The sequence below is a fragment of the Olea europaea genome, unplaced genomic scaffold, assembly GCF_002742605.1.
Source record: "Olea europaea var. sylvestris unplaced genomic scaffold, O_europaea_v1 scaffold2123, whole genome shotgun sequence".
NCBI classification, from domain to species: Eukaryota; Viridiplantae; Streptophyta; class Magnoliopsida; order Lamiales; family Oleaceae; genus Olea; species Olea europaea.
The window spans coordinates 32,735-38,958 of record NW_019239189.1 but is presented as its reverse complement, the minus strand read 5'-3'; the positions used below and the strand labels follow the sequence as shown (position 1 = coordinate 38,958).

The 6,224-nt window shown below is 32.8% G+C and overlaps 1 long non-coding RNA gene across 1 annotated transcript; it reads left to right on the top strand.

Moving 5' to 3' along the window:
- Positions 1-5,282: 5,282 nt before the first annotated feature.
- On the top strand, positions 5,283-6,000 carry LOC111380302. Its single transcript, XR_002700166.1, has 2 exons — positions 5,283-5,492; positions 5,593-6,000. It is a non-coding gene; the product is annotated as an uncharacterized LOC111380302 (long non-coding RNA).
- Positions 6,001-6,224: the final 224 nt, after the last annotated feature.

The following is a 6,224-nucleotide window of genomic DNA, read 5'->3' as shown; positions in this document are numbered from 1 at the left end:
TCTCCCTCCCCCCCCCCCCCCCCCCCCCTCAAAATTGGAGTTTGAAATGCATGAAGATATGAATAAGAAGAGATGAAATGAAATGAAAGTAAAAGACATAACAATTGAAGGAAAGATTTACATCATGGAAGAATAAAAATACCAGAAAAGTTTGAAAATATATATCATCGAGTTTGTGGGATATGTGTTCCTAATCATTAATGTAAAACTAAATTCTAGATTTTTTTTTTTCTTTTGAATTTTTAAACTCAATGCATTTTGTTGACTACATTTCATAATAATCCTTTATCCCTCTTTTAATTTTTCCTTTACAGATATTAATTACTTCAATCACTTTCAAAAACATTATTACTACTTAAATAATATTATACATATCATTTATCCAATATATAAGATGTGCAGCAACGCACACACTTCCACAAATATTTAGAAATATGGCCTGTGAGTAAGTATGAATTGCTCATTTGTAACTTTTATTTTCTTTTGAATTTTTAAACTCCCTTCCTTCCGTTTCGTCCTTTATCTGAATAAAAACAAATATTTCCTTTATTCCAAACGTTTTACGCCAGTTATTCCACAATTTTTTCCTTCATCCCCATATTAATTCTTCCTTTAACAATATTAAATTATTTCAACTATACTTTCAAAAATAATATTATTACTTCAAAAAAATTAAACATATCATTCATCCAATACATAAGAGGTGCAATGCACGTGCTTATTACAAGTATTTACCAAAATTACCTTCAAATTAAAGTAAGCAAGGCCCATTTGCAACTTTTCCTTTGAATTTTATGGGTCTCTCTTTTTTTTTTTTTTTATTCCTTCACTTTGTCAATGAAAAGGTTTAGAAGGTAAGAAAATAAGAATAAGAAAGGAGGAAATGAAAATAAGCCATAACAATTAAAGGAAAGATATACATCTTGGAAGAATAATCATCGGGTTTGTGGGATTTGGATTCCTAATTATTAACGTAAAATTAAATTTTGGATTTTTTTTTAATTTTCTTTCAAATTTTAAAACTCAATGCATTTTCTTGACCATATTAATTACTTCAAATACTTTTAAAAAAATGATATTAAAATTTTGATTTTTGATTTTTTTTTTTTGATGTGATCAGTTTCAATTTTTGATTTTTGATTTTTGATTTTTTTTAGGTGATTGGTCCCTTTTTTTAATTCCTTCTCTTTTTTAAGAGGCAAGAAGACATAAATTAGTAGGGATGAAATGAAAGTAAAAGACATAACAATTAAGGGAGAGATTATAAAAATACAAGAAAAATTAGAGTACATCATCGAGTTTGTGGAATTCGGATTCCTAATTATTAATGTTAAATTAAATTCTGGATTTCTTACTTTCTTTTGAATTTTTATACTCAATGCATTTCCTTGACAAATTTAGGAAGGGATTTCAAATTTGAAATTGATGGAGAGATAGACACATATGACATATCATACCAAATTAGATAAAGGAAAAAAAAAATAATTTCATTTCAGATATTCTAAAGCTTGATTGGTCTTCTTTTTTTTATTCCTTCTCTTTTTCGAAGAAAAAGGTTAAGATGGCAAGAAGATAGGAATAAGAAGGGATGAAATGAAAGTAAAAGACAAAATAATTAAATAAGATTATACATCACGGAATAATAAAAATACAATAGGTTGGGCTAGGTTTCGCCTAAGCCGAATCTTCAAACCCAAGTTTTCTTTATTTTTGTTATGATTTTTCTCTCCATTTTCTCTGTAGCTCTCTCTCTCTCTCTCTCTCTCTCTCTCTTCTTTTTCTTTTCCTCCCCATGGTACAACCCCCTTTTTATGACTTAAAACACTTTTTATTTATATTGGTCAAAGAATTTTGAGAGTTGTGATTAAGAAAGAGTCAAAATTGATGACGAAAACTCAAAAATAAAAATAAAAGTAAAAATAGCAAATGGGGTTGAACCGGGTTGGACCTTGCAAACTGTGCCAAATAGAGTTCTGGATGAACTGCAATTAATTGCTGTCCAGGCTGAGCCTCTATTTACTGTAGTTGTTACTGTTGTACGTGCATGTGTTTCTTTCGCTTATCTACGTTGTAAGTAAAGAATTAAGTTGTTACTATCGTACCTCTATTATATTATGTTAAGATATATTAAATTTAGTGAACTATGATCTTTTTAGGTCATGAAATATTGTACTCCAATAATTAAAAGCATCTTCTAATAGAAATTGGAATTTTGTACTTCATTCTTATCGTATGGGTTGATCTAATGAGGTTAAAGGTTGCATATAGCTCTTTATTTATGAGCTGTACTAGATACAGTGACGGATTCAAAAATGTTGGTGAGTTAGGATGTCCATTAATCATTGAATGTTGACCATTACGGTTGCAATGATGACATCGTTTATTAACATTTAATTAAATAATATAACAAATTCTTCAATCAGTATATAAATGCACTAAAACTTAAAAATTATATGAGTTTTACTAAGGTAACTTTCATGATGACTCCCTAGGTAACAGAATTGCCAAATGACAAATCACAATTGGTTGGTGAAAAAAAAGGTTTTTCTACCAACCAATACATAATTGCCAAGTGGCAATTCGGTCACCCAGAATGTCACCTTGTTGGTTAAATTAACAAAACTGAAATTATATACATATGAAAATATAATATATAAATATTTATAAGCTGTGAATCTTATGAAATATGTGAATAATTAGTGAAAATGCATTGGGAATTTTACGAAATTCGTAGATAAATTTAATAATTTGCCTAGAAATTAAGCAGTGTCAAACAAACTCTACACCATGAATAATTAACACACTTATCTGCCAAGAAACATACATTTTAAAAAGTGAATTATTGGATATTCTTGTACATATGAACTCCTTGTTGCTTAAGATTGTTCTATCATAATTCAAAAGTAATTATACTCCGAATCCAAGGGCAACTTGGACATATCACCTACATTCCCTTTGATATATATACTGCAAACTCTCGTCTCCCTGTTCAAACAAGCTCACCAATTCTCTATACACACAATCTCACTCTATACGCACATAATCTCTATCAGCTTACGACGGTTGACTACATAGATTTGACCAAATTATAGAGGTGTTTCTCCCATTATCTCTCTCCCTCCCTCACCTGTTTGTCCCTATTTTTGAAAAAAAAAAAAAAATTAGCCCATTGGGGGAGCCAGCATAGGCAGTTGTCGAGCCTTGTCGGGTGCTGGCATTGCAGGTGATTGGACATTGGTAGCATAGCACAATTTGCATCAAGCTTTCCCTCATATGTATACCTATCTAGTAATTGATAAAGAATAAATCTATTTATATATTGGGGTTGACACTCCGGTGTACACTCCCCTCACATGAGGAGATGGACCCCACGACAATAAAAAAATTTTGGGATCTCCCATGTGAGGGGAGTGTACACCGAAGTGTCAACCCCGGTGTACATGTAACAAAACTCATTGATAAATCATATGCTATTTTGGGCTTTCGTATATGTTTGGCAAGAGTTCATTACTACAACAGTAAATTATAAGCTTTCCCTTATTTTTATACATTTTTTTTTTTTTTTTGCTGATCATAATATGTAAATTCTAATGAATTGATGAATATTAAATAAAGCTATGAGTTCACAAAGTGTGAATAAAAATGATGTTTAACCTAACCCCATCCTATAAACTTTAGTTAAATAAATTTTACTAGACAACTTTTCATACATTAGGTCCTGATTCGGAGCCTATATGGACCCAAAAACAATATTGTATGAAAAAAGCTGTTTAAAGTTAATTCAAATAATTATCTCTGTCTGTCATGGAAAGATAAGTAGATAAAAACATCAGCATCTTAGAGAAAAGAAGGAAAACCCAATAGAGCAAGGACACGAATCTAATCTATTGAATATAACAAAAAGTTCTTAGAAACAATTGTGTTTATCATTCATTCATAATTCCCTCGGAACTTCAATGCCAACTTTTAGCTGCCCATTGATGCTACCCCACATACCCATAGAGAAGGAAAACTGTGATAGAGAGAAAAGTGTCATATTCGTCTGAAGGGCCTGTATTTGAAATGCTTTGCTTCGAATCCAATAGAACTTCAAATGCTTTGCTTTATTCTGTATCGGAAAAGTGTCATATTTGACTGAAGGGCCAGTATTTGAATTATTAAGAGAGTGGAAAACGCTGTGCAGCTTGCATCAACTGTGATAAAGCAATCATACAGCGATTGGAAATTCGGATTCTTGAATGTAATGGGAGACCAACTGCTTTCAGCAAATAACACCAGAGATAAAAGAAATCCTATTACAGAATTTGAAGATGAAGCTGAAGATGGAGATATAGTCAGAGACGATCGCAGAATACGTAAAGTGCCCAAAGTTCTGCAATTCAAAGGACACAACGAAGAGGATTACTACACTCCTAAGTTAGTTTCCTTTGGACCTTATTACCATGGTTTGGAAGAACTTCGCCTGGGAGAGGAATGGAAGCATGAAGTCTTTACAACGTTTTTTTCCAGCAGCGGCAAAGACAAAGAATTCTTCCTCCGTGAGATCTTTAAAGTGGTCGACCAGATTAGAAATTGTTACGTTGGGGTTTCTAGAGATTCATATGATGGTGGAGCACTAGCAGAAATGATGCTTCTAGATACATGTTTCGCAATATATCTTATGAAGTCTGCCTTGGGAGATGAAGAAAGAATTACGAACTTCTATATATATTTAGGACTACCTGCATTACAATTGGTATTACGGGATCTTTATTTACTCGAGAATCAAATTCCACTTTGGTTTATTAAGTTTTTGTATGGAATACAATACGGAAACACAGAAGAAGGATGGACGTTAATTTGTGATTTCTCAATTCACGTATCTGCAAAGGATAGCAGGCTAAAAAGAATTCTTAGACAAGGTGAAAAGCAACCATTTCACCTTCTGGATGCTTTTTATCGACTTCTTGTCCTTGAATTGGAAAATCCAAATGAATTCGTCGCTGCTACTCATCGTGACCTGGAATTGGATAGTGCAGGAAAAAGGCCTGTTAAAAAATATCAATGGTGGCCACGGAGGAAACAAAATCCCAATGAATTTGAGAACCCCAAACCCAATCGTCAATCTCGTTCAGTCACTGATCTCAAAGCAAAAGGCATCCACTTCAAACCTAGTTCATATTGTTTGAAGGATATTAAGTTCAAATCCTACACATTTTATGGGCAACTTCAACTCCCAGTTTGTTTCTTTACTGTCCATTCCAAGCTACTCTTTACACACATGATTGCATTTGACTTTCATGCGGGGAAAATGAAATATGGAATAGAAAAGTCGAGATATTTTTTTGGCTGGTTTCTTGGCAAGTGATATACTGTTTCCATTTGATCAGCTACACGAGGCAAATCAAAAAATTCAGGAACTGGTCAAAGAACAAGATAGTTTTATTGATATATTCTCAGAAGAACGAGAGCGTCGAAATACCGAGGAAGAAAATTTGAGAAAGAAATTGAAGGTTTGTTTTCCTTCCCATTTATGATTCTATTTATTCTTGCAAATTTTGAATGCATATTCTGACGTCTAAATTACCTAATGTTTATTCACCTTTCATACAGGAGGCATCAAATACCATCCAAGAATTGCTCGACAGGGTGAGACTATTGGAGAAAAGGTCTTCAAATGGAAAACTGGACCGTTGAGAAATAGTGATAGGATTCTGCGTGGTCCATTTCTTTTTTAGAGCATCAGTGCTTTCAAAACACGTTAAAAGTGTGCGAACGTACTGAAGGCATGTAATCGCTTTTGATAAAGTTGAGGAGCACCACTTTTCCGAGACAGGTAACTGATGCCTGGTTCTTTCTATGGCTTCTCATGTTCATAGATGACGTGACGTTAGGTTAGTATTCAGGGATGTCAATATTATTCCCTCTTACGTACAGCAATGTCTCAAATGATTTACTAATTTTGTGTAGCTTTACCCAGATTTATCTAATATGGAAAATATCCCTCCTTTCTGCACTTCATTTGCTTGTTATCTTGGAAGATTTTAATGAGAACATCTTAAAAATTTGACACACACACACACACACATTTTTTTAATATATTTTTTTTTTTTTTAAAAAAAATTAAAAATGTATTTTAAAAAAAAAAAAAAAAAAAAAAAAAAAAACAAAAGGGAAAGTCGGCGGCAAGGTTTCCGGCAGCGTGGTGGCGGGCGGTGGGTAGCGACAACAGTCGCTGCTGCAAC